At 44.6% G+C, this 27,369-nt stretch overlaps 1 long non-coding RNA gene across 1 annotated transcript in view; it reads left to right on the forward strand.

Annotated features, from left to right (window-relative positions):
- The first annotated feature begins 6,473 nt into the window (after positions 1 to 6,473).
- Positions 6,474 to 27,369, forward strand: part of LOC140844248 (uncharacterized) — a 36,970-nt gene continuing 16,074 nt past the window's right edge. Inside the window, exon 1 of the long non-coding RNA XR_012122395.1 lies at positions 6,474 to 6,697. This is a non-coding gene — a long non-coding RNA (uncharacterized lncRNA). The remainder of the gene's footprint in view (positions 6,698 to 27,369) is intronic.

Here is a 27,369-nt window from a genome sequence, read left to right on the forward strand (position 1 = left end):
GAAGATGGCGCCCATTTCCTGCTCACCACCCTTTCCCCTCTTCCCTGTTGGGGATTGGCCCAGCAGACTTCCGTACCCGTGCACAGCTTGTGCTGCCCACTTAGAGCGGCGCATGACACCTATCCGCTTAAAGGTCACGCATGATACTGTTCCGGATTGGTTGAGTGACTGAATATAAGGGAGTCCGCCGGGAGGGAGAGGAGCTTCCCGACAACTGCTGTAACCGCCGCGAGAGATTAGACAATAAAGCCTAGAGAAGAACCAAGACCTTGGGCGTGTTGCTTCGGTCCCTGAAGGGTCGCGACAAGTGGTGCCGAACCCAGGGAATCGCTAAACCTCGTCGCGACCTGATCCGCTGACCCTGGCGCCTGCCGATGAAGTAGAGCTTGTAACTCTTCAGGAACGTCGCTGGACGCCATTCGGTCGGCTGGCCAGACCGGGAGAGGGAACTGAGGAGGGTGAGTGGATCGGCGAGTAAACTGAAAGTATACGTGGCAGGGCAGACAGCAGGCAGTTGCGGTGGGTGTTTATGTGTAGTGTGTGTGTCCTGTTAGTGTTTGTGACATTGTTTATTATAATATATGGAATGAGGAGGCTCCAGTGAAGGTTTGCAGAGTGGCGACGAAATCAAAAGGTTCGCAGAGTGGCGACGAAATCAAAAGGTTCGCGGAATTAGCGACGTAGTCCATCTAAATCATAACTAGGATACTCGCCCCTTTAGAGAGAGGATGGGGACGGAGGCCTCTAGGGTTAGGGCCGAGGAACCTCTGAAAGCGCTCCTTAGAGCTAATGGAACCCCTTTGAAAATGAAGACTGCCAGGGCATTCCTGAACACTATAGAGAATCATGCCCCATGGTTCTTAGATGAAGGGAAGATCACCAGCCCTTTATTGGACAGGCTGGGGGATGACCTACGCCAGGCAGACAAGAGGGAGCCCCTTCCACCAGGGACAATCCCTATTTGGGGTCGAGTAAAAAATTGCCTGAAGGGACAGAAGCCAAGCTGCCGAGAGGCCATCCAAGAGGGGGAGGAAATATTAGAGGAAGTACGAGAAGAGTGTGCCTCTGCAAAGGCATCGGAAGGGGGATCTGAACAGGGACTGCCATCTGATGAGGATGAAGACGGGGAACTTTCAGGGGACGAGCTAGAGAACAGGTTTAATAGCAGAGCATCACGCCCGTCATTATATCCCTCCCTTGAACCATTGAGACTCCAGCCAAGGGAGGAGGGGGAGGCTCACCACACCCCCCTAAAGGCAGATAATGCCAAAGCAGGGCTAGTAACTCCCTCAGCCCCCATCGAACCCTCACGATTAAAACCAGGACCATTCACTTCATGGCCCGAGCCACCACCTTATCAGCACTGTCACCGTAAAGATGGCTGGGTGAGGTGGGTATGCAGAGAAGGGCAGGCAGCATTCCCTGTAATAGAAGACCCGAACACTCAGCAAAGATATCATCAACCCGTAGACTTCAAAATAATCAAAAGCCTGAAGGAGGCCGCCACCACCTATGGGCCTCAGGCCGCCTTTACAGTGTCTCTGATAGAATCAGTGGCCTCCTTGAACCTAACCCCAGATGACTGGGCCAATGTCGCCAGGGCGTCTCTCTCTGGAGGCCAGTATCTGACTTTTAAAACTGCGTGGCAGGAGTTTTCCCAGGATACTGCACGGCGTAATATTGCAGCAGGGAACCATCAATGGAACCTAGACATGTTAATGGGCTCTGGACCCTACTTAGGGCAGCACAATCAGGTCAACTACCCTCCCGCGGTTTACTTACAGATTTCCACAGCCGCGGTCAGAGCTTGGAAGACCTTACAAGGCACAGGGGATCTACAGGGTCAGCTTTCTAAGGTGTTGCAGGGGCCTGATGAGCCCTATGCAGATTTTCTCGCGAGGTTGATGCAAACTGCCGGTAGGATCTTTGGAGATGCAGAAACAGCCATGCCCTTAGTCAAACAGTTAGCGTATGAGCAAGCAAACAAATGGTGTAAGGAAGCCATTTGGCCATGGAAAAATAAAGACTTAAACACCTATATTAAGGTATGTAGAGACATAAACGATAGTGTAGTTCAAGGGCAAGTGATGGCCGCTGCAATAACTCAAGGACTGCACAATGCGCGCGGCGGAGCCACCCCTCCAGGGGCATGCTTCTATTGTAAGCAGCCAGGTCACTTGAAGAGGGACTGCTCCAAGCTAGGAGGACCAGGAGGTAATGCCGCACCCATCAGGCAACCTCGACTGTGCCCTAGGTGCAGAAAAGGGAACCATTGGGCAAATGAGTGTAGATCAGTGGCCGATGTAGAAGGATGCCCACTGCCTCCACAGCAGCCAAAAAACGGGAGGCAGGGCCCCACACCTCAGGGCCCACAAATGTATGGGGTGATTCAGCAAATCCCCTGAACACATTATCACCTGACCGATCAGAGCACTCACAAGGAGGCGGAGAACCAAGGAGAGCCACAACAGGGAGTGCCAGACTGGACATCTGTGCCACCACCCACCTTGTACTGACCCCAGAAATGGGAGTTCAAGTAGTGGAGTCCGATTACAGGGGGCCCTTAAAGAGGGGGGTGGTGGGACTCCTTTTAGGCCGCAGTTCCACCACTAGAGCAGGCTTGATAGTCCATCCTGGAGTGATAGATCCAGATTTTGAGGGAATAGTAAAGGTGATGGTCTCCTCCCCGCGAGGCATTACCGCCATAAATCCAGGAGACCGCATCACTCAAATTCTCATGCTTCCCAGTAACCATGACAATTTTGACAGTAAGAAGGTCATAAGGGGGACCTCTGGCTTTGGGTCATCCGGGGCTCCACTAGCTTGTGTCACGCTAGAATTAGGGGACCGGCCTATGTATGTAATCCAAATTAGAGGCAGGGAGTTTGTGGAGCTGTTAGATACCGGGGCAGATCGCAGCATCATCAGGGAAGAAGAGTGGCCTAAAGACTGGCCTCTAAATCAAGCTGCACAAACACTGAGAGGTCTGGGGATAGCCCAGGCACCAATGTGCAGTGCAGCCACACTGCCATGGAAGGACTTAGAGGGGCATCACGGTGTTATTCAACCATACATCCTAAAAATGCCTATGTCCCTATGGGGATGAGATGTGTTAACACAAATGAATTTTAAACTAACCACAGAGACTTTTTACAGTGAGCAGTCTAATGCCATAATGAAAAAACAGGGGTACGTGGGCACTAGAGGACTAGGGAAGGATCTCCAAGGGAAAGAACAACCAATCCTTTTAGCAGGGAGACCACCCAAAGGGCCTGGAGGACCAGGATTGGGTTTTTCTTCGGGGCCACTGAGGGAAAACAGCCTATAGAAATAACATGGCAGTCAAAAAGGCCCGTGTGGGTACCTCAGTGGCCCCTCACCAAAGAAAAGAAGGAAGCAGCCCACACTTTAGTACAATAACAGATAGCAGCTGGTCACCTCCAGCCCTCTACCTCGCCATGGAACACACTTATTTTTGTAATTAGGAAAAAGTCTGGCAAGTGGAGATTACTCCATGATCTCAGGGCAGTGAACAGACAGATGGAGCTTATGGGACCTGTACAATTAGGCCTTCCTCTCCCTGTGGCCCTGCTCAGAGGATGGAATTCAATAGTGATAGATATCAAAGACTGTTTCTTCTCCATCCCGCTTCACCCCAGAGACTGTCAAAGGTTTGCCTTTACCGTGCCAGCAGTGAATCATAGTTGTCCCGATGAGCGATATGAGTGGATAGTATTGCCACAGGGCATGGCTAATAGCCCCACCATGTGTCAGATGTATGTAAAGAAGGCCTTACAAACTGTCAGGAAACAGTTTCCCCTGATAATCATCTATCACTATATGGATGACATTTTGCTGTGCAGTGAAGAGGAGAGACAACTGGAGTTGTCTCTCTGTTTCCTGCAGGAACATTTTGAGGAGTGGAACCTTAAAATAGCCCTTGAAAAGATCCAAACATCCAAAGTAAAGGAATATTTAGGAATGAGATTGGGAAACACAATGGCCAGGCCATTAAAGGTAACCATAAGGACGGATCACCTGAAAACTCTAAATGATTTTCAAAAACTGCTGGGATTCGTCCATAATTGGGTTCGTCCATATTTGAAACTCACCAATGAAGAGCTAAGTCCCTTATATAACCTCCTGAGGGGAGAACCTGATCTGGCCTCCCCTCGATGACTCACTGAAGAGGCGAGAAAAGCTATAACATTGGTTCAGTCACCCTTGCAGTTAGCGCAAGTCGAGCGGATTGATTACTCCAAACCAATTGCCTTCATAGTGCTCCCTAGCAATCATAGCCCCACAGGCGTACTGTGGCAAGAGGGCCCTATGCTATGGGTCTACTTGGCACATTCGCCCGGGAAGATCCTGGATTGGTATCCCCAGAGTGTGGCCGAGCTGATCTTGAAAAGTGTCAGGGTATCCACAGAGACGTTCGGTGCCCCTCCAAATACCATCATTACCCCATATACTGCAAAACAAATTGAATGTCTTACCGCCTGCTGTGATGCATGGGCTATCGCCTGCACCATATCTAGTGCCACCTTCGATAATCATTATCCAAAATCCCCCTGGCTCCAGTTTTGCCTAGCTAACCCGATCATTTTCCCTAAAACTACCAGGAGGGAACCCATTCCTAGGGCTAAGGTAATCTTTACCGATGGCTCTAAGGATGGCACCGCCGCAATAGTTACCAATGAACAATCATGGACCCTCACATTCCCGGCGACATCCGCCCAGCAGGTAGAGCTGCTGGCAGTGGTGCAGGCCTTTAAATTATTTCCCCACGAGACATTTAACCTCCTGTCAGACAGTCAATATGTAGTTAACTCAGTTACCATTATAGAAAATGCAGGGCACGTTAGACAGACATCGCCGGTCGCCGGAACACTTAGAAGCTTGCAGCACCTTATCTGGGATCGGGTCCATCCTTTCTTTATTGGACATATCAGGGCTCATACTCCACTCCCAGGCCCGCTTGCCGAAGGAAATAGGAGAGCGGAGTAGGGAGAGGGAGCAGGGCAGATTTGGTGACCCTTACATTTTTACTGAGATCCAAGATCCATTGGCCTATTTTTGGATGCAGTGGTGGGCAAGAGTCACCCCAGGTCTTTTGGTATGTGGAGCTGGGTGTCTAACTAGTTGTTAAGAAAAACTGAGAGAAAGGGGAAATGTCTTTTGTCACTATGAAGCTAATATACTTTTTCTTTTTTTAAATGTAAGCATTTACAGCTATAATTTGCCCCTAGGCACTGCTTTCACCAGGAGGCCAAACTCAGGGCCTGGCAGACAATGGCAGAAGCCGCCCTGGCTCCTGGCTCTGATTAATTTATGGCAGATAGTCTCCCTTTCCTCCACAGCCCAGGCTTCTTAGCCAAATGCAGGTGAGCAAGTGCTGCAGGAGCAGAAATGAGCTGCCCAACTGGAGCAGGGCTTGCAGCAGCCCCAGCAGCCACCGAATTGACAAAGCCTAACTAAGGCTTCAAGTCCTTGTAAACTAACTACTTCCGGTGGAGGAGCTGTGGCAAAAACCCCTGCAGACCTGAAGCTGCAGGCTTCTGGGTGAGTTCCTGGGGATAAAAATGAAGGTTCCTGTAGCCAGGAATCTCACCTAGCCCTGGACGGCTAGCTCAGTACACACGTGTGGGCAATGCATTGCTATTGACTCTATATAAAGAGCCTTGCCCAGTACTCTGGGCGACACGGTGGCAGGGCTGCAAGGCTGCAGGAGAGCAGAGCAGAGGCTGGAGTGGTGGCAATGCTGAGGCCAGAGGCCAGAGGGTGGCTGTGTGGGTAGAGAGGCCTGACTTTCTGCACACAGACTCTCTCTAAGTGAATTAGATTTTAGTGATTGACCTGCCACCATGGAAATAAAGTTGGGCATAACCCTTTCACCCAAGAATGTTCTACTGTCATTTCTTTGGTCACCTTGAATCCATAGTCAACTTGCCCAGGGTGGAAACCCATTGGCAAGACAGTTCCCAATTAGGAAGGGCCCCACAGGATGTGAAGGAGGGATTCCCTCTTCCCTGATCACTTCCTACATCCATTTTCTCCTCCCTTTCCCCCACCTTCCTTCCCCCATTCTCATTCCTGCTCTCCATTGTCTCCTAAAGATTCCTCAGAGAGTCATTCCTACTCAGTTTAAGGGAGAAATTCTCACCATTCCAAACTCTTGCTCTGAGCTTAGGTCTCTGCTGCACAAGCATATGGGGGATCTGAGGACTAAGATGCCTGACACCAACTCTCTGGTGCCTTCCTAGGATGCAGGACTCTGAGTGAAGAGAGGAGTCATCCACCTGGGAGCATTTTCCCACATCCCTGAACTTTTCCATCTGGAGGGGTGATGCACACACAGGACTAGCTTACTTATCCATTATTAATTTACTTCTTCAAATAATTTGATTTTCACCATAAACAATGTGTCTCTCATGTTTCTTTTACAGGTTGTGTCCAGCCCAGCAGCAGAAATAAAGATGTGCACATGGCAGGACACTCCCTGAAGCTGCTCAGAGGTCACAGAGATACCACCTCCACCTGTCATTATGAATGAGTTCCTGTTCATTTGGTCTTTGGAGGCCATATCCATTGCAGCTGCTTGGAGGAGACTGATGGGAAGAAAGAAAACTGAATGATGGCCGTTCCCCTAGTTATGTCCAAACACATTGCCTGGGACTTTCCTGGTCTATATCAGAAGGTAGGAAAACATTATGACAATGAAAATGGTGGTGGAAGTACCCAGAAATGGACTGGGCTCCAAAGATTTAACCAGCAACAAGAAACGTTGCTTCTGGGAATAGTGTGCTGCTGGAAATAGGATAATCTCAAACTAGCAGCATATGTGCACATGGGGGAAACGAAGGAGGAAGTGTGTGCACAGAACTCAGAGCTATTACAGGAGCATATTAAAACTGAATGTCAGAGCAGAAAATCCCCTAAGCACTGAGGAACAAGACACCAGTGGCTCTCCATTGCCTGGAACCATGAATTAAAAACGAGGCAGGCCCACTCCCCAAGAGGAAGGAGGGTTTCATTCAGCCCCCATAGGAAACATTACTCATGCCCACACTGCAGCTGAGAAAAACAGCTATGGTGACTCATGTTTACTAATGGGAATGCATCAGAATTATTAAATGTGTGCTCACAAAAAAGTTGAGATATTATCCACAGGTGTGGATAATAAAGTCCAACTAGAAAAGCACATAAGGCTCCTCACAACTAGCTTCGACCTACCTTTTATCCTCCTATCCAGCTCTAGCCAGTTTTCTCCCGGCGTCCATCCTGTTCAGGATCTATGTGCTTTGGGTGAACTGGGTCCCCCCAATTCCCTGGTAAGGGTGGTTGTGATAGATTATAAACCACCACAAATTCTTAGAGATCTTCCCCTCAAGAGTTGGGGACTTCCTTTGTCCAATATAACATGGTAGAAATTATTTCACACAAACCAGCAGCTGGGATGACAAGAGGCCTTACAGCTTCTGTCCTCACCCTCGTGGAAGGCTGTGTGCACGAGGACAGCCCCAACCAGCTTGCTGGAGAGGACACACAGAAGAGAACCGAGGCAGGCCAGATGCCAGCAGATCTGTGATTGACAACCTTCAGGGCCAGCCGCCCACAGCTGATATGCCAAGTAACCTGAAATTCCTGAGTGAGCATGGCCAGTGCCCCATGGGAGGGAGGCAGCCATGCCAGCTGAACCCACAGAGTCATGAGCGAATGCACTGTTGTGATCTGAGCCACTATATTTTGGGAGCGTTTTGTTGTGTAGCAAAGGCTAATGGGAACAGTGGGCTACGGCAATCAGGGTAAACCCTGCCCTCCTGTCACAGTGGCTCCAGAACACAGGCCTAAGTCACCAGTGCAGGTCAGGGGCGGCCCAGTTGGTGATGACCGAGGCCTTGACTGGCATGACCTGGTCAAAGCTGTAGTTTCCCCTCTGCAGAGTGTGCTGTGAAGTAAAGCTGGAACTATGGCAGCCCCTTTGCTGCCTTCCATGGAGGAAACCTTCACATAAGAACTTCACAGGAAACTGTAGAGCAATGGGGTCGGAGCCTTGACCGAAGTCTCTGTCAAATTGTGCTGGAGTCTCACATCACCCCCAGATATGTATAATTATACAATCTGACAATCCTCACGGGTATTTAAGACATTTGGCCGAAGCTTTTGTTTATTTGCAACTGCAAGTGTTCAACTGATACGCTCTCAAAGCTCTATAACTGTGGCTTTCATGGTCATTTTATCAAATGAAAATGGTGGCGTGAGTACCCAGGAATGGACTGGGCTCCAAAGGTTTAACCAGCAACAAGAAATGTTGCTTCTGGGAATAGTGTGCTGCTGGAAATAGGATAATCTCAAACTAGCAGCATATGTGCACACGGGGGAAACAAAGGAGGGAGTGTGTGAACATAATTCAGTGCTGTTACAGGAACATATTAAGACTGAATGTCAGAGCAGAAAATCCCCTAAGCACTGAGGAACAAGACACCAGTGGTTATCATTTCTTTGATAAAATGATAAAATGCACTTTTCAAGAAAAACCTTAGGCAGAAGCATAAAATGAAGACTGTGTTTGACATAGGAGTGGGCAGTCCAGAATCCTAACAGCAACTTCTTAAATCCCTGTGTTAGATTCCCAGCGCTGCCATATCAAAGTACCACAAACTGGGTCACTTAAAACAACAGAAATTTATTGTCTCACAGTTCCAGAGGCTGGAACTCAGAAATCCACGTGTCCACAGTGCTACACTCCCTCGGAAAGCTGACGGGGAGCTCTCCCTGCCTCCTCCTGGCTTCTGCCGGTTGCTGGCATCTTGAGCGTTCCTTGGCTTGTAGCTCCATCAGTGCGTCCCCCATCCTCACATAAGGTAGTCCCTGCATCTCTCCTGTCCTCTCCCCTCTGTGTATGTCTGTCTGTATCCATATTTCTCCTTTTAGTAAGGACACCAATCACATTGGACGAGGGCCCATCCTACTGACCTCATTTTACCTTGATTACCTCTCTAAAGACCTTATTTCCAAATAAATAGCCTTCTGAGGCGGCTGGGAGACATCAACCTGTCTTTTTGGGTAACACAAACCAACCTACAGCGCTCCTTCTGGCAGCGGTGCCCAGGGCAGCCACACAGGGCATCAGAGCTCTGAGGTACACAGTGTGTTCATTCCTCTGTGCCATTTTACATTCTGAGCCTCTTCCCAAAATGTCCTTCCTGCTCTCAGATTTCAAGGCTCAGATTGGACAGCACCTACTCTTTGTGCTTCTCCCTCCAAAAGAAATAATTCTCCCCTCTTCAGTGTCTCATAGGATTTGCTTGTAAGTCAGACAAAACACTGTCAACACCTCTGAGCTGACATCTGCACATGTGTGCCGCACTGGACTGTGGGTGACCTGATGCAAGATTGTCACTTACAGTAGCTTAGTGACTAGCATATGGCACTCAGTTAAGTGTTGGATGAAATAAAATCATGTGCATTATTTTTTATTAGTTGTTAGAAGGCATTATTTACTAAATAGGAAAATAGGTTTTTTCACCTAGATCCCTGTAAAAGATAATGACTTGGCAAGAGACTCAGGATTTAAGGCTTCAGGCTTATGATATCAAAATGGTCTTGGGAATGTGTAGGAGGAGGGATTTGCAGGTCGACTTTAAGTCACCCTTGTCCCAGATTCTACCTCTCCATTCCACTTTCCTCCAGTGCTGGCAACTTCATCATTAGAACACTTAGTGCCTTATCTTATGTTTTGTTTTTTAGTCTTCTGTGGTACATAATTTTGGTCATTGGTGCTTCCCTACTATTCATGTAAGGATTGGTGTTAAAATGGTAAAATATCAAAGTCCCAATGAGCAAATACTCATTGTGTTAACGTCTGAATCAGCCACACTGCTTGCACCTGTGTTGGGTAAGGGGTGAGAGACAGGATTCAATAGTGACAGGAAGTAATCCTGAGAAAGGCCCACAGTTGACGAGTTGGATGGGGAAGGGGAAGGAGCATTCACATAGGAAGTTCTCTTCCAAGCCTTTCCATTTATTGGCTGCCCTGGGATCAGATTTGTGTTTTGCTTACAGGAGCTTAGGAAATAACTCCAGATCCCTCTTCATGCTTAATGGAGTCCTCCTGCTACCTTGTCTGCTCTCCAACCAACTAAATTTTAGGACTGATTTACATAGTAACTACTATGCATAGCCCAGTAGGCATGCAATGGTCAAACACTCATCAATCAAACAAATATTAATATCTCTCCCATGTAAATATCATGAAGGTTAATGGTATAAGTATTTTAAGAGCCTGGCAACTAATGAGTGCTAATGCATGGTGGATTTTAGATTGGAATATTGTTATCAAATCTTCCCCTGAACCCTGTAATAGATTTACATATTTGAGACCTTCACCATGTGATTGTTCAGTGTCTCATTTTTTTAGGTTGGAGTGTATAGCCTTGCTCCAGTAATAGTGAGCTTGGCTTACTGACTTGCTCTAACCAATGCAATGTGAATGGTTATGTCATGTCAGACTGAAGACTTTAAATGGGCTTGAATGGTTTTTCTGGCTTCTTGGAAGCTTCCACCCATGAAAAGAGCATGTACCAAGTGATCATTTTTCCTTCAACCTGGTGTGGGTAAAATTGCAAAATTTCCGGAATCTCTTGCCTGGCTTTAGTACATTCCATACATTAGGTGTTTCCATGGGGTGGAGAGGAGTAGTTCATCTCCATATGAATAGGTAATTGCAGGGCTTATCTGGACCTGAGAGGTTGAGGGGAGAATTCACTGCTTCTGCCACAGCAGGAGAGAGATGTGGGATGATTCCTTGTAAGCAATGAACAGGTTTTAAACTTTATTCGTCCCTTTGACTGATTTCGGTTTCAAAGGTATTTGCCTGGGATTTTCCCCCCCTGAGTTACACCTGGGTTCAGAATTGGACCCAATAAGTGAAGTATTCTGAGCCTAAGCCGAAGTCTGGATTTCAGTGTGGCCAGGCAAACCCGACTAAAATCAGCCAAACTCTGCAGTCATCAGTGTTAGGGTCCAGGCTTCCGAGGCTTCCCCAGAGAACAAACTACACAGGCATAGAGATGTAAATTCAAGCAAAGTCTTTATTCAGCCAACTAGTTGGGGTCCAAGTCAGCCCGACGCAGCGGGTCTCAACAAGGACCCTGAGCACTCAGAGCCAAGGGTTTATATAGCAATTTCAAAGCACTTAACTCATAGCAATTTTCTATAACTATACATTATTCTTGCAAGACATATATCCTGGGGTTAAGCAAGGGCAGGGTAAGACTACTCCTCAATGGTTAGGGAGGTTCTGCACGATAAGCTTGGTATGTAAGATTTACTGACCAAGGTTAGCTGACCAAGGGTCACAGCTGCCCACCACCCGGTGCTCATGATTAACTTGTTTTTCAAGGCCTTACCCAGTTCCAGTTTTTCTTTCTAAGTCACATACTCAGAAAATGGCTTCTAGGCCTTTAAGATGGCTATGCTTATGCTAACCTATTTCTATTCTTACATTCCCCTCTTCTTCTTGTATCTATTTCAATCATGAAATTAGGGGTCATCTGTTTGGTTAACACTCTGATAGTTCTGTCTCAACACTATGATTTGCACGGTGCTAATGCGTTCTTTGATAAAGGTAACACATGGAGTGACTCCGGTTTGGCGGGCCTACTACTTGTTAGAATAAGCTGGGGTGGTGCTGATTACTTCTGTCTTGTTGTAGAGGGAGGTGTAAGTTTTAGGAACTCTCTCAATGCAGGTTCTTTGCCTACTTGCAGAGGATAAAGTGAGTCTCGGTCTTTGTCTTCTACAGATAGGGACTCTAGCTGCTGCTAGGGAAAAGGGGCGATGACCGCTCTGGCTGCTTCGTGCTGAGAAGGGGGTGCAGTAAAGGGTGCAGCTAGGTCTCTATTACTGGTCAGTTGAGAGGGCTTCAGAAGGCTGGCGCTTCTATTACTATTTGCAGTTTTGTGGCTTCTAGGCAAGATAAAACAAATTGTGTTATTAGGTTATGTAGCAACATCTGGAGTTGGATTTTCTATTCTGGAGGCTGCAGTTATTGAAACAATACTTTTCTCTAAAATCACCCTCATTTTTATTAGAAGTAACCAGGTTAAGAAAATAATTAACAGCTGGCTTGATCATTTGCACAAGTGCAGCAAGAAGAGCAATTGATTACACAGGCTCTTTTAAATATGCTTTGCTGGAACTTTTTGTAAGGAATTTCAGATTGAACTTTTAAAGGCCTCTTGAGGCCAGACAGCCAAGCTAGACTTGCCATCAGGCTTTGCCTGCAGTACCTGTAGATTTGGATGAATTCTTCTCTTCTCGAGGTCTCTGAACCTGCCAGGAAGTGACCTTCTTTACTCACCTGGTAAGGCTGCTGGGAACTCTGTAAGCAAGGTACCAGGCCAGTTCTTCCAAGGGGCTTTGTTGGCTTTATAAAGTCAATCTTAGTTCCTTAAAGTTGTTCACATCTGAGTCCATGCACATGTCTCTCAGGTATGACATTCCAGTCAAAGCCCTGGCAGTATAACCAGTGTTCTTAAGTAGTCTTCTCACAAGGAAAGCAGATTCTTATTGAACTCATGCAAATAAACATACTGCCATGGAATACAAAAACAGTCACTGGAAGTTTTTAAACTCTGGAGGGATCAGGTAGAGAGAAGGAAGTTTCAATTCTGCTCATAAAGATAGTCATTTACTAAACTGTTGTCAGTTTAAGAGAACAAGGTTAAAACACTTTATCAGCAAGATTTGAAACAAAAAGACACAAAATCATTTTCTTTAGTTTATGTAATTTTATGTAACTAATACCTGTTCTGCTGAAATCTAGTTCTTTACCAGTTTAGGGATAATACTATAAAGACTTACAAATGACAATGGTTAAAGATCTGATGAGAGCTTACTGTAAGACAGTTGACATAAGGAAATTCTGATATTTCTGTAATACAAAACATTTAGTAACAAAGTTTAGCATCATTCTCTTTGACAGTGCTTTCCTGGTAAATAAATATATATATATCAGATAAATAAGCCAAATTAGTCAAATACTTTCTCTAATGAGAAAAAATTCTTCTGACATGTTCCAGGGGCCCTCTGGAAAATATCAGAGTTAACTAGAGGTAAAAGCACTTTTTTTTGAACTTAGCATAAGTGTCCAAGACCAGATACAAAAAAAGCAGAGAAAGTGCTTAAGTCTACAGGTCTTCTCTGAAAGCTTCAAGAATGCTTTACTCTTTAATAGTAGATATAAGCTGCTATGCAAATTCTATTAAAAGCTCTAAGATCATTTGCATTAAAAAAATATGAAGAGTCCTCTGAAGGACTACTACTAGTAAGATGGCAAACTTCCGGCTTCTCTTGGGGGGGGGGGTCCTTGGTTTCCGCCGGCGCCACCTGAAGCCCAATCACCTCTCGCTCCCCTCCCAATCCCAGCACCTAGCCAACAGCCACCAGCTCCGTAGAAGTGACACCTCAATCAATTCATGCCCCTTCCTATATAACCTAGCACCTTTCCCTAATAAAGCGGAACTCTCCGGTTAATTGCTGCTATGTGTCGCTCCTTTCCTTTCATCCCCCATGTTTTTTTTTTTTAAACATACAGCATATAAATTAAACAAGAAGACCTGGTGGTTGTCAAAAAAATCTATTACAACCTTTCTCAAAAGTGGTCACACGTTTGTCCATTTAAACTTTTACAGTGAAACTTGTTTTTCTGGGAGAAACATAATCTTGTCTAGATTCTAGTTTAATTTTTAAGAATAAATTTTGGTTTGTTAACTAAGTGCATTTAATCAGCTGAAAAAAGCTTTGTTACCATTCTGCTTAGGAGGATAAATTAAGAAAACAAATAATCAGTAACAACTTTAATCATTTGTTGGTTAGAGATTTTTCCACTTATAAAAATATATGGAATAAATAATTCAATTTCTCAGGCCATGCAATCGTTTTCAATAACAAAATATTTCAAAGGCAAATAAAGCTTATACAGTTGTTAACAAACTTTAGCTTTTAGTCTTTTTAATATTACGATTTCATTTTTTTTTTTTTAATCTGGCAACTCATTGAGACTTTAAGCATGAGAAACTGCTTTGATCTTTCAACATTAAGAGCAGACTAACAGTTAAAGAAAACTGTTTAACTAGAAACGAGATTCTAATTTTGCTGTGCACTTGATATCAAGACTCACTTGCTTTAATTTCACTAGGCACGACTATATCTGTAAGAATATAGTAATTTATTCTTCATTTGCCCTATGGTCCCAAGCACATAAGCCGGTGAGAATTAGCCTGGGCTTGCCTGCGGTTTGACTGGGTTTATCTCACTTAATCTCTAAACATCCTGACCCTCCCCCCCAAAGCAACAGGCTGAGAGGGTCTTCCACAACAAAAGGCACCACGCTGTTTTCTCTCTTTAAACAAATAGCTGTACTTTAGAACAAAGTTACTTTCTTTATCACAAAACACATTCTTTAGCATGCAGAAGACTTTTCATTCTTTATACTTTTTCTTATTAAAACATACATTTTTTTAGCATAGAGAAATGTTTTATTACTTTGAGTAGTTTTAATTAAAACGAAACCATTAGAAGAAACTTTAATTTCCAGTGAACACCGAGCAGGCCATTGTAAACTGTTAAACTAACATTCTTTAGATTGACAAATTTATGAACACATTTTATAATTTCTGTAACCATGAGCTTTACAGCACAATCTCTCATAGAGTATATCTTCTTAACTTAGCAAAACTTTAAGGTTTTAGGTTTCTACAAAGATTCTCAGGCAGTAGGTAGGTATACACACTGTAACACACAATTAAAAAGAGGTTCACTTGCTTCAGTCATTTAGTTCACTCATTCGTAACAACTATTCTAGATTACTTACAAGACCTTTACTGAATATTAGACAAAGCCAAGCCTTTAAGCATTTTATTTTTAAAAGATTTAGCAGATAACATGACTTAAATGACCTCAGGTAAATTTAGGCAGCTGATAACTACAAGCACATGCCCTCCTCAGGCAAACTCAAATTAGCATTAATGCTTAACACTTTTTATCAGGTTTTCTGGAAGTTTTAGAATACCCAATTTTCACAAGCGCTTGTCTTTAAATCAATTTCATTAATACCATCCGGAGGTAGAAAGATATATTCATTTACACACTTAGGGGGTCGTCTGAGTCTGTCTCATGGTGAGAAAGAAGGAAAAAGAATATGAGGGAGACAAAGGCAAAGGATGAAGATGCCACTTCAAACAAAATGACTGTTGTATGTGCTTGTGAACAAGTGCCTGTCGTTGCACAGTTTTCCTTCCATGGGGGACGCGAATTTACCTGGGATTCGCAGCTGTGACCCCCTTATCCTGTCATGGGAGTCTTCTAGCGGCGGGCGCCCTAATGGCTCTTAATTGCCCGACCCGTGCCCGCGGGGAATGATGTAGTGGCAGAAAGGAGGAACGGAGAGAGCAGGAGAACCTTAGAACAAGGAAACTTAAAATGAGAAGCGCAAAAAAATATAAACCGAAACCAAAACACAGTAAAACAGTCAATGATAACACTAAGCACACACACACCACATCTGATCGCACTCGTTCGGACCGGTCCTTCTCTCACTCTGGTGCGCACCACACTCACCACTTTCAGGGTCTTCAAAAACTCTCGTAATTCTCCTGAAGGGCGTCCACTCGGACTGCCGCAGGGTGACGAGCTCGATCTTTTCCTCCTCGGGCGCCAGTTTTCTGCCGATCGGATTTGCCTTCCTAAGGCCGAGTCACTCGGACCCTAGGGCCAGGATTGGTTACCTGGGCTTTTACCCAGGGTCGCTAACCTGGGGGCTGGGACTACCAGCCCGGACTTCCTCACTCGGGACCACTAACCCGAGACCATACACGGGATGGCGACTCCCGCTTTATAATGGATTTATGCAGACACGAGGGGGCGACCCTCGAATTACACTGCCCCGTCCGGACAATTAGACCTTGCCTCCAGCTGTCCTTTGTTCTCAGGGAAGCTGCTCGTATCCCGGACCAGCCCCCAAATGTTAGGGTCCAGGCTTCCGAGGCTTCCCCAGAGAACAAACTACACAGGCATAGAGATGTAAATTCAAGCAAAGTCTTTATTCAGCCAACTAGTTGGGGTCCAAGTCAGCCCGACGCAGCGGGTCTCAACAAGGACCCTGAGCACTCAGAGCCAAGGGTTTATATAGCAATTTCAGAGCACTTAACTCATAGCAATTTTCTATAACTATACATTATTCTTGCAAGACATATATCCTGGGGTTAAGCAAGGGCAGGGTAAGACTACTCCTCAATGGTTAGGGAGGTTCTGCACGATAAGCTTGGTATGTAAGATTTACTGACCAAGGTTAGCTGACCAAGGGTCACAGCTGCCCACCACCCGGTGCTCATGATTAACTTGTTTTTCAAGGCCTTACCCAGTTCCAGTTTTTCTTTCTAAGTCACATACTCAGAAAATGGCTTCTAGGCCTTTAAGATGGCTATGCTTATGCTAACCTATTTCTATTCTTACAATCAGCAAGAAAGATAAATATTGACGTCACCCACTGAGATTTCTGTGATTGTTTGTTATGTAGCATTATTGCAACCATAGCTTCGTAACAAATTGGCTATTAGTATTATCTCTGCTCTAAGGAACATTTCAGCCTTCTTACTCCCACTGCAGCAGGCAAATCAGCATAAAATTATAGACTAGGGAGAAATCACTTAGACTCACAGAATGTCATATTTCATTTCACATATCAAAAAACTGGTATCCAGAGATCTGAGATTAATTGCCCAGTCTCACAGCTTATTTCCTGACAAAACTGAAACTAACATGTCCTGGTGGTAGAGTGACCACACATCTCAGTCTGTCCAGGGTGGTCCCAGGTCCCAATAAGTATCTGTTGCCCCAAATAATTATTAATAGTTCCTTTTTTCTCTGAAAAAGGTTCTGAATTTAATGGCAAATTATATGGTTACCCTACTCACTGGCTGGCAGTCACAAAATTTAGTTTGGAGTTTCCAGTTAAGAAGATTTCAGTTGTAAATAAGAGAAAAACAATCTATTAGAAAACAATTCAGCTGAGTAAATTTGAAGACCTAATTGGCTTTATTCATAAATCAGGCAGCATTCCATCTAGCAAGAGAAATGCTCCAAGGAGTTATACAAAACTGAAGGTTTTTATAGAAAGGAGAGTAGGGCAAAAAGCTATTAGCAAAAGGAAAGGGATTGTTTCCAGCAAGGTCATCCTTCCTTAAGGAGAATAGCAGGGGGTTTATGAAGATTGTTTCACTAGTGATCAGGAAATCCTGCTCATTGGTTTAAAATTCCACTCTAGGGAGAGGCTGCAACTGCAGTTAGTCTGGGCATTAACTGGTTGGTGACCTCTCCCGGCACCATGTCTTGGGCCCTTGCCATTCCTTTTTAACACAACTCACTGGATAAAATAATGTTAAGTTCAGGGAAAGGAAATCCTGGGGCAACATACCTCTAAAAACCGAAATCAGTCGAAGGGAGAAATAAAGTCTAAAACCCATTTATTGCTTACAAACTGCAGTCCAGGGCCTTCTCTCTCCTCTGCTCTGGAAGAAGCAATACTGGCCCTCCCCATCACCTCTCAGGTACAGATAAGCCCTCCATTGCGCAGTGTAATTACCCATTGATATGGAGATGACTTCTCTCCACCCCTGAGGAATGACACAAATGCCTAGTTCTTTCTATCTCTGAATGCCTATTGATATGCAGAGGTACTAAAGCCAGGTGAGATATTCTGGAAATATTACAACTGTACCCACAAATAGTAAGAGATTTATTAGCTTATGAGGGAGGTGGGAACACCAACGGTTTGGTGTGTTTTCACTGATCTGATCCACATGTCACTTTCCCCAAGGCTGACTCCACTTCATTGTGGCAAAGCAATTAGCTGCAACCTGCTTCCTCATTCATACTGTGCTACATGCTTCCTCATTCGACTATGGAAAAGGGGAAAGAACATCTCTGAAATTCCCTCAGAAGGGCAAAGAGCTATTTCCTAGAGGCTCCCATCAAATAAACCCTGGGGCCTGATGGGGAGGAAGAAATTTCCTCTATCCCTTGAGGTTCTTTTAGCTGGTCTGTGAATCATACTGTCTTGAGACAGATTAACAGGAGAAAAAAAACCAAAATTAATTACCCATGTAAGGAGAATCCATAGACAGATTTCAAAGACAGCCGGGAGAATGAAGTATACAGTCATCCTGAACCAAGGAGAAGGGGATTAGAGGTCTGAGACTTCAAAGGAAAAGGGAAGCAATTCTCAGGACTATGAAACAGTAAATGTTTGGTGAACAATATTTGTGGGCCACACAGAAGCAATGGGGCACAGAGTGGGACTTTAACAGATTTACCACATCCCTTCCTATCACACCTAGTTTATACTACAGTTATCTTTGGTGATGGCTCTCCTCCTGGAGCAGTTCCTATACCTAAATTCCTTTTATGCAGTTCTAGGGGGAGGGAGGATCTAAGTGCCTTTCTGAGTCCTGGGCCTTGATTGTGTTTCAGCTCACATGTCACAGTGCACATCTTGGGGCAGCCTGCCCTTGGCTTTTACCAGTTTTGTTGCTTAACCTCTGTATAGGTCTCTGATTCCCATATGTAACCTGGGGGCAATAATGCCTAATTCATAGTGTTTTGAAAGAATTAAAAAACTTAAAGCTTTTAAATTATCTGACACAGGGTGCTGAGTGTATAGGTAATCAATGTCCTTTTTCTTCCTTAATTACTAGTTTAGAGAGAACAGAACCATAACAAAGGAAATATAGTAGCCTGAGTCATTATCTTTACCAAGGAGAAGATCCCATGGACCCGGCTTATGAAGTACAGCTAAGATCCCTACCTCCCCACTCCCCCCCCCCCCCCAGAAAAAACATGCTGACACATTCAGTCTTTGGAGATTCATTTTTCTGGACTTGGTTGCCACCTTGGTCTGATTATTTCTTTAATGTGTTAATTAATGATGTTACAGTCTTCCTGCAGACTGGTTTCTTTCAGAGTCCACACCTTGATCTCTACAGATGCCTAATCTAAAATATTAAATGTGAGATTACTTATTCTAACCTCAGGTCCTGGAGAAGCTCATTCTCTTCCCCTGACCCTCTTTGGGAGAGGGTCAAATGAGTTTAAGGGTGTGAAATCCTTCCATGAAACTGAAAACACTATGCAGATAAGGCAGTATTATATATACTGCTAGATGGCCAGGATTTCATGGTCCACAAATCAGACAAGTCTCCCTCCTTCTCCACTTGTACTCCCACTAATGGACACTGTAGCTAAGGCTTGTGTGGCATATATTTTTTAATGTTTTTATTTTGAAATTAGTTTTGTTATACAGAAAACTTGCAAAGCTGTACAAACAGTTCCCATATGCCCCACCCCACCTCCAACCTTTCCCAGTATTTACATCTTTTATAACCATAGTCCATTTATCAAAACTAAGAAATCAACATTGGTACAGTAATATTAACCAAACTATAGACTTCATTTGGATTTCACCAGTTCCTCCACTGATCTCTTTTCTGTTCTGCGGTGCCACATTGCATATAGTTGTCATGTCTCCACAGTGTACTTTGATTCTTTAAGAGCTTCTCAGCATTTCCTTGTTTTTAATGCCTTTCCCTTGACATTTTTTAATACACCAGTTGGTTATTCCTTACACTGCCCCCCCACCCCAATTTAGGTCATCTGATATTTCAATGTGATTAAATAGAAGTTATGGTCTTGGGGAATAATATCCCAGAGGAGAGTTGCCTTTTGTATTGACCATATTAGGGAGTCCATGGTGCCAGTATATATTTCTAGTGATGTTAACCTTGATCACTTGGCTAAGTAGTGTCTTCCAGGTTTCCCCTGTTAGTAAACTTAATCTAATTATCTTTCCATATTCTGTCTGTTAGATGAGTCCCTAAATTCAGCGCATACTTATGTCCACTTGGGCCCTTCCCTATATTCTGGCACTACATGATCCTCCAGACTCATCTTGTGTTTTCCCAGCCCTAGAATCAGCCATTTCTCCAAGGATTTCTGCTTCATTTTACTGGAGAACAGTGTTTAGAAACCAAGATTGGCATGCTAGCATGCTGCATCTCTTTTGATCAACTTAAATGCCAAAAAACCACAACATTGTATTTTTTTTGACAGCTTATGATTGATTCCCTCATCTTTTTAAAATTATTATTATTATTTTAATTCATTTTGTTATCATTAATCTACAATTACATGAAGAACATTATGTTTACTAGATTCCCCCCTTCACCAAGTCCCCCCCACAAACCCCTTTACAGTCACTGTCCATCAGCGTAGTAAGATGCTGTAGAATCACTACTTGTCTTCTCTGGGTTGCACATCCCTCCCTATGCCCCCTGCCCCACATTATACATGCTAATTGTAAGGTCCCCTTTCTTTTTCCCTGCCCATATCCCTCCCTTCCCATCCCTCCTGCCCAGTCCCTTTCCCTTTGCTAACCGTTAGTCCATTCTTGGGTTCTGTGATTCTGCTGCTGTTTTGTTCCTTCAGTTTTTCTTTGTTCTTATACTCCACATATGAGTGAAATCATTTGGTACTTGTCTTTCTCCACCTGGCTTATTTCACTGAGCATAATACCCTCTAGCTCCATCCATGTTGTTGCAAATGGTAGGATTTGTTTTCTTCTTATGGCTGAATAATATTCCATTGTGTATATGTACCACATCTTCTTTATCCATTCATCTACTGATGGACACTTAGGTTGCTTCCATTTCTTGGCTGTTGTAAATAGTGCTGTGATATACGTAGGGGTGCATATGTGTTTTTCAAACTGGACTGCTGCATTCTTAGGGTAAACTCCTAAAAGTGGAATTCCTGGGTCAAATGGTATGTCTATTTTGAGCTTTTTGACGAACCTTCATACTGCTTTCCACAATGGTTGAACTAATTTACATTCCCACCAGCAGTGTAGGAGGGTTCCCCTTTCTCCACAACCTCGCCAACACTTGTTGTTTTTCTTTTGGATGGTGGCAATCCTTACTGGTGTGAGGTGATATCTCATTGTGGTTTTAATTTGCATTTCTCTGATGACTAGTGATATGGAGCATCTTTTCATGTGTCTGTTGGCCATCTGAATTTCTTCTTTAGAGAACTGCCTGTTCAGTTCCTCTGCCCATTTTTTAATTGGATTATTTGTTTTTTGTTTGTTGAGGTGTGTGAGCTCTTTATATATTTTGGATGTCAACCCTTTATAAGATCTGTCATTTATGAATACAGTCTCCCATACTGTAGGGTCCCTCATCTTTTTACTCCTGACCTTTCCCCTGAATAAGATCCTACCTTAAATCTCTCCAGAATCCCTTCATTCATTTAGCAACTCATTCATTCAACAACACTTACTGAGCTCCTACCATGCATCAAGTATCATTGTGCTTGTCCTTTGGAATGATGTTGTTTAGATAGCCTAGGTGCAAAATGTCTGAGGTGATTAGCCCTGCTGAAATGGAAAAGATGAGTAAGAATTAATCAGGCAAAGGGAGAAGGGACAAGGGGAGAGGTAAAAGAATGAATGTTTCACTGAACATCCCAATCATGATAAAATACATAGACAAACATTACTGCCCATTTTCTATCACTCCAGGTGCAGACGCAGGGAGGAAGAACAAAGGGAACTATTGTGCTTTTCTGAGTATATTCTGAAGAATATAATAAATGGTGACAGTGTAGGATCTGTGTTCTTTCAGATGTTTAGTGATTCCTGCATCACTTCTAATCTCCAAGGAGAAACCCCCTCCTGCATCCCACTAATCTCCAAGGAGCAGTGGGGTGGAGAACAAGGTATCTCATCAGTATCATTAGGCAGGCAGGCTCCAGGCTCCTATCAGGACTCCAGCTCTCCTTTGCTAATAAAGCAGGGGGAGAAGACCAAAGAAAGAATGCTCCTTCAGTGAATAGGGTGATATTTTTTGAATGATGAAAGGGGGTGACTCCTGAACCAAGTACCAATACCACATAACAGTTGTGGCCATTCTAGACATTGCAAGCCTGATGATGTTGGGAAGGCTGACCTCAGTCATCCCTTAGGTGATACTCCCCTATTCCTGGTGCCTCAGCATCTCTGTGCCCCATCTGCCATCCCAGTTTCCATCCTTGGTCTTCTCCACTGGTGTCTGGTAAAAAATTGAGGACTAACTAGCATGATCTCACAATTATTCTTCCATTTGACCAGAAGAACAGAGAGTGATATGGGGAAGTTGAGGTTCCTATGGCCAGGATCCTCACTGAATTTAAACCACCTGATGATGTACCGCTTCACATCTTTAGGCAATGAGCTATTATTGTGCTATATAGAGAGCTAGGCCCAGCGCTCTAGGTGGAGGAAGAGACACTAATGCTTGAGCTACTGCCGGGAGAACAAACTGGGTAATAAACCCTTTCACCTCAAAGAATGTTTTGCTGTCAATTTCTTTGGTCACATTGAATCCATAGTGAACTTGCCTGGGGCTGGAACCCATTGGCAAGGCAGTGAAAAGATAGGTAACATGAGTTAATCATATAAATATTGCTTAATCATCACAATTCATAAGGGATCACACACAAAAATGTCTTATAACATAATACACCAGATGAATAACTTCCTTTACCCTTATAGCTTTGGATGATCTATTAATTAAGTTGACATAAGACAGAGTAACAGAACAAAAACAAATTTAATTTCATATGTATGGGAGCCCCATACAAATACAGACCAAGGGCAAGTTGGGTAGTTGAAGCCTATATGCTATCCTAAGTTAAGGGATGGGACAATGGCCTGGGGCAGAGATGATCAGATAGGAATTTGAACAAACAGGCCTTGCCAAGCTCCTCCCAGTTTACTACACCTAGCCTATGTTCTTTGTAGTTATCGCTAGAGACAACTCTCTTCCTAGACCAGGACCTCAATCTAGATAAATTATTTCAGACAGTTAAGGGTGGGGTGGGGGATGTTAAAAAGCTTTTCCTGAGTATTTTGGGCCTTGATTGCCTTTGGCTCAAAATAACTGACATGCCAAAAGTGGTGCATCTTGGGTAGGCTCATTCTGCATGCTTTCAATAAGTGGGAAATATCGGATGAGTACAATATGCAAAATTGTAAGATTTTTTTTTTGTACGATAGGGTCATTTCTCTAATGGAGATTCTGAAAATTATGAGATTCAGCTAAAGACTACAGTGCTGATAATCTCCCCAATTTTCATATTCAGGAATAACAGGTTCTTAAAAAGATTATTTCAGAAAAGGCTGCAGAAAAGGACACATCTAGATGAGGCTCTGACATGTCCTCAAAGCCCTGGGTTCAACACCCTGAAAAAGGCCCCCAGGTTTGGTGCCCTGCTGGTGTAGAGCTGAGCCCATATCCAAGGGTTGCCCCCACCTCAGCACAGTGGAATCCGGCAGGGCAGTGCCAGTTGTTCATGTCCCTAGGAGCCTGAGGCCCCTACAATTACCCAGTCAATGGTATGTAACCGGGCTAATAGGCCACTGAGAGTGCAGTGGGGCTGGAGGGTGGGAGGGTGAGCTCAGGACCGGGACTGGGAGATTCTCAGCCACAGCCACAGCCCCAGGACAAGCGGGAACCTCGCGGTGCTGAGGTGTGAGCAGGGGCGCTCGGCGGCACCCTCTTCCTTCTGCTCTTCGGGCTGGGGATCCGCCAACTGCTGAAGCAGGGGCGGCCGTCGGGGGCCGCCGGAGCTGCCATTTGTCGGCAACATCTACACCCTGGCCGCCTCAGCAGAGCTCCCCCACGTCTACATGAGAAAGCAGAGCCAGGGGTATGGAGAGGTACAGCGCGACCTGCCACGGGCAGGGAGGGCGCGAGCGCTCCTCGGGGTGGGCTGGCAGCCGCCCCTGGGCCCGAGGGGTCGGGACCCCTCTCCGTGCTGATCCGTGTGCCTGTGGCTGGGAGGCAGACCCACGTCCGGGCCAGGCGGAGAAGCCCTGGACGGCACACCCCTGCCCAGAAGCCCTGCCCAGCAGGCAGCCTTACCCGATCCCCCCCACCCCCGGCGGGCGCCGTTTATGCTCCTGTAGTGGGCCCCAGGGCGCTTGAAGGTGCCAAGCACGGTGCTCCCGCCCTGCTCAGGGGGCTGCATCGGGCGTGATCGCCTTAAGCGCAAGAGCTCGCAACCCAGTTTCGAGACCGCCAGGCCCGCGTAGGTTAGGTTCCACCCCGGGGCCTCTAGGGAAAACGGGGAGTTCGAATTTAGGACCGAATTAATGGTTAATAGGACGTTCTTGGATATCTGCTTTTGAGGACTGTGGTCTAGGCGTCCGCTGTGAGGATTAGGAAGTGCGGGTGACCGCCCCAGGCGGAGAAGTGGGCTCTGGAAAATGGTTGTGAGAGCCAATGAATTAATGGCTGAAAACGGGTGCGGTGTCCTACAGCGCAGAGTGAGTAATGTCGTCTTGTCTGGCGGGGAGCATCCTCCAGTAAATAGACTGCTGTGGGCCCCCTGCCTTCCAGTATGGGCTCATTTAAACTCAGGCGCTCAGGCCGTAGATCCTTGGGTCTTGCCCATTGTACAGAGGAGGAAACGGCAGCACAGAAACGCTGAGTGACTTACAGACAGCCACACCACTGCTTGCCTGGCAGGGGAAAAGGCCAGAGCACAAGCCTGTGTGTGGAAGGGTGTCCTGACTCAGAAGGACGCAGAAGTTTCCAGAGCACTGGTCCTGGCCGGGATCACCTGTTTTGTTTTGAATCCATTCACTTACATGCAACAAGCCAGGTCCTTGCAGGAGCTGGGGATCAAGTGAAGAAGGCAGACACAGCCCGGTGTTAGGGAGTTGCAGCCTAGTGAGAGAGGAACTAATTATGGACCACAAATTGTGATGATGGTGTTTGGAGGGAAAAGTACAAAAGGGCTGTTTGGCAATTGTGGTATTTAGGTTGGCGCTTATGCCCTTACTTAAACTGGCTTTTATTATTCTAGGTTTTGGCAGCTTTCTAGAGGTTTACACTGTTAAAGGAAACTGGACTTAGGCAAAGCAAATATATATAATTCTTAAATTTTATTTTCCACCCTCTAGTTTACCAAGAGTTGAGTGTATTTCCATGGTTTCCACTGAATATATTTGATCTGTGGTATGTTGGTAGAAAGCATTGTAAGTCTAGAGAAATCATAAATGTGAAATCATGAGAGTAAAGTTTGAGTCCTTTTTCTACAGATAAAGCTTGACCTTTACTTCTCTGAATCTTAATTTTTCCTCATGTGGAATGAGAATAATTGAAAATAATAAAGTGCTATTCAAATGTTCTTGTTTATTAGAACAGATATATTAAGCCTACAAATTAATAAGTATTTTTTTTTTTGAGAGGGCATCTCTCATATTTATTGATCAAATGGTTGTTAACAACAATAAAATTCAGTATAGGGGGGTCAATGCGCAATGTACAATCATTAATCCATCTCAAGCCTAATTCTCGTCAGTCTCCAATCTTCTGAAGCATAACAAACAAGTTCTTACATGGTGAATGAATTCTTGCACAGTGAATAAATTCTTACATGGTGAACATTACAAGGGCATTCATCACAGAAACTTTCGGTTTTGATCATGCATTATGACCTATAAACAATCAGGTCAAATATGAATATTCGTTTGATTTTTGTACTTGATTTATATGTTGATCCCACATTTCTCCTATTATTATTATTATTTTTCTTTTTAATAAAATGCTGAAGTGGTAGGTAGATGCAAGATAAAGGTAGAAAACATAGTTTAGTGCTGTAAGAGGGCAAATGTAGATGATCAGATGATCAGGTGTGTGCCTATGGACCAAGTATTAATCCAGGCTAGACAAGGGCAGCAAGACATCCACGATGCAGAAGATTTCTCTCAAAGCAGGGGGGGTGAGGTTCTGAGCCTCACCTCTGTTGATCCCCAAATTCTCACCTCATGGCTCCCCTGCGACTGCGCCTGTCTTAGATTGTTCCTCCCTTGAGGAATCTTACCCGTCTCTGGCTAACTAGCCATCTTCCGGGGCCATACAGGGAAATGTAAAGTTGGTAAGTGAGAGAGAAGCCATATTGTTTGCAAAGGTTAGCTTTTTACTTCTTTGCAGATTTATGCCCTGTGGCTTCTATGCCCAGCACTTGTCTCGAGGTATCTTTACCACCTGGAGGAATTATGATACTCGGTAAATTCGATATGAGGCACGAATTCTATTTAAGGGTTGTAATTAGAAAGGAAGAAGAAAAGCTATAGATGTAGCATATGAAGGAAACATGGGAGGATTGATTATTTCTTTGACATATCTTCTTGTAGAGTACCTTAAGTATGTATAGGTTTTAAACTACTAACTAATTTGCACACACATATTAACATAATAGGAATACGGTGACATAAACAAAGCAAATCTATAATTACCATCCATCTCCAGTGAAGCCAAGAAAACCATTTAGGCACCCTAGGCATTTGTGAAAATTTATCTATGATATGATGGATATTGTCCAACTGTACTTGAACCATCAGACAAATTAAAGCAGCCCATTTCTGGTATCTGTTCACATCCCATATGTTCTTTTAACCATAGATAGTCTATAGTCATGAGATTTTGGAGTGCTACAACTTGCACCCCTCCCAACTCCTGGTTGAGTTCCAACAGTACAGATCCGGTCAAATTCGTTGTCTCACTGTATGCACATGCCAGCCTAGACATCTCCCTCCTCATTCCTATGTCCAGGAGATGGTGGGCTGGATGCAGCCACAACCGCAGCATCATCCGGATCCCTGTGGAGGCTTTTTGATGATCATCCCCTGGCACAAGTCCCCCAGAGAGTGCTGATGCCGGAAGCTCCTCCTCATATCGTATCTTAGTTCATTTTCTGGGTATCCAAGCTAGGCCTTGATCTTCTGCATAGAAACAAACAGACCCTTTGCCCACACTTTGACATGCCCTCTATACCACTGTGCAGAACTCATTGGAGGTCAGCACACAATAACTGCTTTTTTTTTTTAATTAAGAGAAAGGAATATTATCAGAAAAAAGTACCTCCATAGCTGATCATCTGACACCCTTTAAGTGATCAACATTAAGGATATTTAAAGCATGCGTTGATCTTTGATTTACCAATAGTTTTATCCTGTTAAGGAGTAATCCCCCTTTTCTTTCTTTCTTTCTTTCTTTCTTTTTTTTTTTAATTTTTAATCTACACTTACATGAAGAATACTATGTTTACTATGCTCTCCCCTATATCAGGTCCCCCCCTAACAACCACATTACGGTTACTGTCCATCAGCTTAGCAAAATGTTGTAGAGTCACTACTTGTCCTCTCTGTGTTGTGCAGCCCACCCTCCCCTTTCTCCCTCCCCCCCATGCATGCTAATCTTAATACCC

Source organism: Manis javanica, chromosome 11 (assembly GCF_040802235.1).
Source record: "Manis javanica isolate MJ-LG chromosome 11, MJ_LKY, whole genome shotgun sequence".
Taxonomy (NCBI): domain Eukaryota; kingdom Metazoa; phylum Chordata; class Mammalia; order Pholidota; family Manidae; genus Manis; species Manis javanica.